This window comes from Myotis davidii, unplaced genomic scaffold, assembly GCF_000327345.1.
Source record: "Myotis davidii unplaced genomic scaffold, ASM32734v1 scaffold76, whole genome shotgun sequence".
Lineage (NCBI taxonomy): Eukaryota > Metazoa > Chordata > Mammalia > Chiroptera > Vespertilionidae > Myotis > Myotis davidii.
Genome location: NW_006288892.1, coordinates 1,387,709 through 1,396,282, shown reverse-complemented (window position 1 = coordinate 1,396,282; position 8,574 = coordinate 1,387,709).

Genomic DNA, 8,574 nt, shown 5'->3' with positions numbered 1-8,574 from the left:
TTGTGGGCACATGCCCAGTAGGAGATGTGCAGGAGGCAGCTGATTGATGTTTCTCTCTCATCAATGTTTCTAACTCTCTATCTCTCTCCCTTCCTCTCTGTAAAAAATCAATAAAATATATTTTAAAAAAACTTTAAAAAATAAAAAAGACAATATGAGAGAAAAGTTTAAAAGGGAAGGAATTCTGTATCAGTTATCTATTGCTGTGTAAGAAATCATCCCCAAACTTAGTGGCTTCTATTTCATGGTTTCTATGGATCAGGAATTCAAGAAAGGCTTAGCTGGGTGGTTGTGGTTTTGGTCAGACATTGGCTGGAAACAAAACTGCCGGGCTGGCCAGGCATTTCTCACTTCAGTTAGTCTCTCAGACTCTCCATGCAGTCTCTCTTCATAGGTTACTTAGGGCTTCCTCCCAGGATTGTGGCCTCTGAGTGGATGAATGGTTGACATGTTAACTCAGACCTCTAGAAGCAAGTGTCCAAGGGAACCAGGGGGAAGGTTTGTCATCCTTTACCATCTACTCTACAAAGTTACACAACACTCCGTTCACCAGCTATGAGCCTACTTACATTTAAGGGTTGGAAACAGATTCCACATCTCTGTGGGAGGGTTGTCAAAGTTGATTGTAAGGAAATAGTTTTAGATGCGAGATATTGTTGTGTCTATCTTTGGAAAATACAATGTCACAATTTCTATATTTCTTTTATTTGATGGGTTCTCAAGATCTTTAAAACAGAATTAATCCCCTTTTAGTAACCTTTGTTCAGAGACACCCATAGCTGTTGCTTGCTTCCAAATTTCAACCAACTTCTTCAAAACATGGTTTCAGAGCAAAGTAGTAATCCCTTCCCCTTCAGAGCTGTGTTACACAGGAGTTTACTTCTGTGGGCTATTTTCTCAACTGCAAGAACTTTGTTCATCATATTTGTGAGTTATGAAAGGATAAAATTGGGAGGTTGGAAATAGAAAAGAAAGATAGCATGAATGCATATCAGGAAGAGAGTTTTTTCCGCTAAAATTCAGGAGAAAGAAAAGAAGATGAGAAAAAGGTAACCTGGGACTTGGAAAATATTCTCTTGTCTGTGGTAGGGAGGTTGCTGAGATATTAATCAGAGTTGGTGACAGCACCTGATTTACCTTGAAGTGATGATGGACAAGGCAAGCTGTGTAACCCCAGGCAGTGGGAGCGGGTAGGAAGAAATACCTACTCACCCAGGCTGTGGAAGAACAGGGATACACAAAACTTCTCAACATCCAAGTTGTTCTGTGTCTCTACAATCACATCAAGAATAAAAACTTCTATGTAATAACATGAGTTACAAAAAATAAAATTTTTTTTACATGCTCATTGTCCTATATAATAAAAGGATAATATGCAAATTGACCCTAAGGGCAGAACAACCAGATTCTATAATGTGCACTGACCACCAGGGGGCAGAGGCTCAATGCAGGAGCTGCCCCCTGGTGGTGAGTGCGCTTCCACAGGGGGAGCGCTGCTCAGCTAGAAGCCAGCTCATGGCTGGCCACCACAGTGGTGGTGGTGGGAGCCTCTCTTGCCTCCTCAGCAGCACTAAGGATGTCTGACTAATGGCTTAGGCCAGCTCCCGGGGAGCAGGCCTAAGCCGACAGGCAGACATCCCTCAAGGGCTCCTGAGCTGCAAGGGGGCACAGGCCAGGCTAAGGGATCCCGCGAGTGCACGAATTTTCATGCACCAGGCCTCTAGTCTGTTATAAAGAAAACAAGCATTTTACTGAAATCAGAAGGGAGATTGTGAAAGGTTTCTATTACAGCATGATAGACAGAATTTAATAGTAGGAAAACCATCATTGCAGATTTAATAAGCATAAAACATAATTAGTAAATTAAAGGTAGAATGACAGTATGATCCAGCAATCCCATTTCTCAGTATTTATCCAAAAGACTTAAAATCAGGATTTGGAGGTGACATTTGCACTCCCATGTTCATTGCAGAATTGTTCACAACAGCCGGAATAAATGGATAAACAAAATGTGGCATATATAGATAATGGAATATTATCCTAATATATAAAAACCCTGAGTCCATCAGAACTGGAGGCTTGACCAACTGGAGGCTTGACCAACGGGAATTCAGTCCTACAGTCAGTGCTGGGTTGCCATGGTGACTCAGCACTGACTGCTGAGGGGGCTGTGAATCAGGCCTGAAGAGAGGACCGAAGAGAGAAGCAGGGTCTGATCCGTAGTTGGCATAGGAACTGACCAATCAGAACCAAATTGGCCAGCAGAGGAGGGCAGTTGTCGGGGACCAGGCTTGCAGGGGAAAGCAGTTGGGGTGGATTGGGTTGGCAGGAGAGCAGTTAGGTGTTAATTAGGCCGTCAGGGGAGCACTTAGGGGGTGATCAGGCTGGCAGGCAGAAGCAGTTAGGGGCAATCAGGCAGGCAGGCAGGTGAGTGGTTAGGAGCCAGCAGTCCGGGATTGTAAGAGGGATGGCTCACTGCCCGTTTAGGACATCCCCCAAGGAGTCCCAGATTGGAGAGGGTGTAGGCTGGGCTAGGGACACCGGGCCTCTAGTTCATCCTTAAAAAGGAGGGGAACTCTGACATAATGTTACAACATGGATGAGCTTTAAGGAAATGATAGTAAGTTAAATAAGCCAGTCACAAAAGGACAGATACTATATGATTCTACTGCAATGAGGTACTTAGAGCAGTCAAATTCATAGAGACAGAAAGTAGAATGGTGGTTTCCAGGGGTGGGAGAGTGGGGTGGTGGGAAGAAGCTGTTCAATGGGTACAGAGTTTCAGGTTTGCAAGATGAAAAAATTCTGGAGATCTGTTGTACACCATTATGTCTATAGTCAACAACATTGTTCTGCAAACTTAAAAGTTTGTTAAGAGGCTAAATCTCATGTTATGTGCTTTTGCCACAATGAAAATATTGATAATTTATTTACTCCATGTGTTGTCTTTATGCTTAAATTTCATGAATATAAAATGTTATGGAAGAGATATGACATGTATATGTTTACTTGCAATTTCTTCCTTCCCACCTTACTTTTGCTTTAGTGTTTCTCCACATTAAGACATAGCCTTAGATAACTAGCTTTCATGGCTGGGGTTGGAGCACTTTGTCAGGTCAACTCCTTAGGGAAATTGTATGTGGTTGTAATTTTTAAAAATATGTTTTTATTGATTTTCTTTTAGAGGGAGAGGAAGGAGAGGGAGGACGGGAAAGTGGATCATCTATTGGCTGCCTCCTGCATGCCCCCTCCTGGAATCAAGCCCACAACCCTGGCATGCCATGCAACCTGATTGGGAATCAAACTGCGATATCTTAGTTCCTGGGCTGTAATTTTTTTAAAATTAAGATTTTACTAATAGTGCATCTGAGACTATAATGTGAGCCATTTCCTAAAAGTATTTCACTGTAGAAAACATGCAATGAAGTGGGAGCTCTTTTAATTAATTGCTTTCATGGTTGGTTACCCACTCATTGCTTGTATTAACAACCATTTTTCAGAAATAATTATTGCACTTCAGAATGAGCACACAATTTTCAGAAATAATTATTGCACTTCAGAATGACTCAAAAATAAAAGCTTTCAAGAGCAGACTATCCATACCGTTTTAATTATTTCAGTCTTTAAAAAAAGATTTCCAACTACAATGACTCGTGCATTTTTCAGTACTCATTGCTTAAAAAAAACCCAACCTTCCATTTCTCCACAATAAAAACAAACCTTCTTTTGAAATATAAGGTAGTATTTTGACAGTAGTATTTCTGTAGTAGTAGTAGTAGTAGTATAAGGTAGTATTTCTGAATAAGCCAGTGACCAGGAACTTTCTGAATTAGGAAGTTGTAGCTTCAATTTTAAAGTTTTTTTTCCCCTTCCCTTGAAAGTCTATCTTATTTATGGTGATATTTCTATTTAAAAATATATATAATTGCTCAAACTACTGTCTAGGTTAAGAATTACTAAGAAGCCACTGAGGATGACTAGGGTGAGATTCAGGGTTCTACAAGATCTTCTGAGATTACTACCTCCAGCTCTTTAGGGACGATCCAGCCCTATATCTCTTCCCTTTTTTCAAAGTAGTCTGGTGTCTTACCTGACAATGTGACAGAGTCCTGGGACCCAAAGTTGCAGTATCCATGACCTTGGCCTCCTATTACTCTGCCCAGGCTGCCATAGCAAACTACCATGCACTAGGTGGCTTAAACAGCAGACATTTATTTCTCATAGTTCTGGAAACTATGATGCTGGAAGTTCAAGTGCCAGCTGATTTGGTTCCTGGTGAGAACTCTCTTCCTGATTTGCAGAAGACTGCTTTCTGCAAGATGGAATGAGAAAGAGAGAGAGAGAGAGAGAGAGAGAATGAATATACCTTTATCATGAGGGCCCCACCCTCATGACCTCATTAAACCCTAATTATGTAAAAGGCTCCATCTCTAAATGCCATCTCCTTAACATTGGGTGTTAGAGATTCAACATGAATTCAATCCATGTCAGCCTCCTTTAGTTACCTTTCTTCTGGAATAGATTCTGAGCTCTTACTTTCTGGGACAGGTTCAGGAAGGGAATTACTTCTCAGTCTCTTGGGTTTAATATCTGAAAAGTGATTCTCTCCAGAAACTTCTCAGAAATGTCAGTTCATGTAGATAATGATTGCATGTTATAAAACACCAAATCTCTTCTGATGTCTTAGATGTAAAAGCTAATCTGAGATATATTTTAATGATTGTTATTATTTTTTGGGAAATGATTATTATAAACATACATTTTTATAAGGATTCCAAACTCCTGTTAACTTGTGGGTCCACTTGGTACAGTAGAATGAATTCTAGTCTGTGTTTCAAAGCTCGGGTCTCAGCTCTGGCTCTGAAACCTGTAAACTCAATTGCCAATTTTTCTACCTTTAAAAATCCCCTCCCTTAAAAATATTTGGAAAAGAGGGATAGATGGTTCCCATCTGCTCCCAAGGTGTTCCCGTGACTTCTCAGAGAGCTATGCTCCCACCTTTTGGACTATAGGCTCCATCTACTTCCTCATTGGACTCGGTCTGGAATCCACTGGCTTCTGTGTGCATGGACATTGAGTGGTGTGAAGGACATTGATAAAAAGGACCTTGGTCTTCAAGTGATAATTATCCAACACCAACCAGCTTAGGAAAAGAGGAATGCAGTGACTCATAAGCAAACGGAAGAAAGAACAGGGATGGCCAGAACTAGAGCTCTTCCTTTAACCTCCTTTTTTCCACTTGCCATTGTTTTCTGAAATTATTTTTCTCCACAGAGCTAGAATCATTGCTGCTGGTAGCACTAGGCAAACATCTGTATGACATTTCCCTCTGAGAGAAAAGGACTTCTCCAAGCTTCAGCTGCACAGAACGGGACGAGAGTTCTGATTGGCCTGGCATTTCTACGGGGCCAGCTGGAAGAGCCTCACTGGGGCCAAGAGCTTCCCTTGGACTCATGTGTCCTGGAGGTGGCACCATGCAGTTCACATGTGGACCACATGCTAGAATAAAGCAATTTCCCTGAAGAAGAAAGGAGGGCAAAGGCACGTGAGGAGAAATTGTAAGCTGGGCAGACACCTCATTTCTCATTCCGTAGCTCTGTGGAGCTTCCCTTTACAGCTTACTACACAGAGCTACATGGGTGACCAGGTTTTATTGAAGGACTAGGGGAAACTAAAGCGAATGACAGCATCTGGTGCAAAGAATTGCAAACCATATGTTGACCTTGCCCTGGTCTAAGAACCAGCACGCAAGCTAGTTAAGCTCTCACAGGGACTCTGTTCCGAATAACCCAGTGCCTACCCTCAGGCCCCCACCCTTCTGTGCCATGTGCCTACTCCCTCTGAGTTCCACCTTGACTCTCCACCTGAGATTTGGTATTGTTGTGTCTCAGGAGCCACCGTTCTCCTTCCAGCAATGCTTTCCTAAAGCACCCCAGGGGCTACGGGAGAACAAGCTATGGTGGCCTTTCCACTCGAGGTCCCCCAAAATTATTCAGGCAATGATATCACTGCATCAAAATATCCTGGGTCAGACTCTTCCATGAGACTGTCCTGCAGACTTTCAAAGGTTGTTCTTTATTCCCTGCCCACCAATATGAGTTGCAGAAATGCATATTTATTTTCCCGACTGTCCAGCAGAAAGAAAGAGATCAATAATTTCCTCACAATTCCATAATTGCAAGGCCTACTTACTCACAGAGGAATTCTACTCACCTTGAACTTCAAATTGTTTCCCTATATATCTGTTGGAGATAATAAACAGGCTCATTACTCAGCTGTACTCTTGGTTGCTCTCTTGGCTCCTAAAACTATCTGGCCAATACATTGAATTTTCTGCTTAGAGGAGCTGGATTAATTTCTTTGATAAAGTTCATGCTTTTTAATCTCTGTCTAAGGAAAAGAGGTTTTGATTTTTGTTGTTTTTTTTTTCGTTTTCTCTCCATTATGCAAATTATTTTACTTTGGATATCCACAACAAACTTGAAAATTTCTTTGAAATCTATCCTAAAATTAATGTAAATTGTGCATTTTAAATATATATATATGCATGTTTATTACATAAACAATGTTTTAAATTACTTTATAATGAACAAAATATATTTTCTGAAAAGATGTGTCATATTCATCCTGTTTCCATGTTATTCTCTAGCTTTGAGTAATTCTTGGCAATAAGTTTGAGAGTTCTGGTAATATGGTGTTGCCGAAATCGGTTTGGCTCAGTGGATAGAGCGTCGGCCTGCGGACTGAAAGGTCACAGGTTCGATTCCGGTCAAGGGCATGTACCTGGGGATGTGCAGGAGGCGGCTGATCGATGTCTCTCTCTCATCGATGTTTCTGACTCTCTATCTCTCTCCTTTCGTCTCTGTAAAAAATCAATAAAAATATATTTTAAAAAAATATGGTGTTATAGTACAGCCTTCCTATTCCACTTCCCTGTAAGCTTCAATCTTCTTGGGGAACTTTGAGGAGCCCAAACTTTTATAAAACTAAAAAGTTAGGGCAAATAACTTCGTCCAGATCTTTAAGAGTGATGAATGGGAAAGAAATTTCCAAACAAGCTTAGGACAGTCAGAATGCCCTTTGGTATATGTAACAATCATATCTTCTTTCAATGACTTCCTGACTTGAGACTTTTCATGTACTCACTGGCCTCTTATGAATCATTGATTCAGATATTTCTCAGCTGACTATAGCACCACCAACTCCTGGTCAACTCTGTAGCCATAGTATGGAGATCCTATGTCCTGTATGTAAGTCAGGACATCCTCCTCTGGATCTGGTGGTTGTTTTGTTGCCCAGTATCCATTCACTCTTCTCTGATAACCACACCCCAATATTCCTCTGGGGAACCACCCTAATCTGCTTTCATTTCATCTACTCCCAATGGTTTTGGCTCCTTCAAGGTGCAGAACATATGACTCAGATCTGGCCAATCAGGGTGTCTCAGTTCCTGGCCAGAGACCCAATATGACTCAGTCAAAGAGAATAAAAGAAAATCCTATTGGGCTTAAAGCCTGGAAGATATACAATCTAGATCTTTTGTAGACATCTTGTGATCAGGAAGGGAGAGACTGTCTGAAAATAAGGCCAAGACACAGAATAGGCCATGGCCAGTTGACCATGTGATGAAGAGAAATTGGGTTCTGGCAACATTGTTTGGCATTTACAGAAAGCTATGCTTGAAGCCAATACTACCCCTGAACTTTTCCGTTATCTTAGCTAATAAATTACTTTTTTTTCTGGCTTAAACCTATTGGGGTTGGGTTTTTGGTCTTCGGGAGCTGAATGAATTCTAACTGTATGTTCCATGTAAGCAGCGATCTTGCCTGCTTAATTTACTACTGTATCCATAGAACTGAAAACAACCAGTGGACATATAATAGGTATTCAAGAAATATTTGTTGAATAAATGAGGGATAGATAAATTAGTACCAGGAGTAAAAATTAGCAATGAGCAGATTCGGGAATAGGGAATTGACTGAGTCAATGTTGAGTGAAAGTCACAAGGAATCTTCTACCCCAGGTTGTAAAGTTGGCAATAGTTATTAAGTGGTAGTGAAAAAAAGATTGTCCAAATCTTATTTTCTATTTTCTAGATAATTACTAGAGGTCTGCAGAAATTGTACTGATTTATGTAGATTGTTCTTGTGTTCAGCCTCTTGTAGAACTCTTATTATATCTTATAGTTTGTCTTTGGATCTATTGGCATTCCTCATAGATGAGCATATACTTTGCAAGTAATAGCAGTTTTACCACTTTCATTCACATCTTAAAAGTTGCTCTTATTGTTGTTGTTGTTGTTGTTATTATTATCATTATGTCTTGTGTAGCATCACTAGCAAGGACACCAAGAAATGATAATATTAAATACTTTTTGTCTAAAAAAAGAAAAAAGCTGGTCCAATTTTTACCTGCTGTGTGTTGGCACTCACACAGTGGACTACCAAGGGTAACACCGGGTGACTTGGTAGGAAGGACTCGTGTTTAAGTATGCTGGTTACTTTCTGTGGCCTTCAGTGAGGGTTTATAAGAAAAATTTGGCCAAGTACAATTTGTCATTGTTTAATTTTGAAG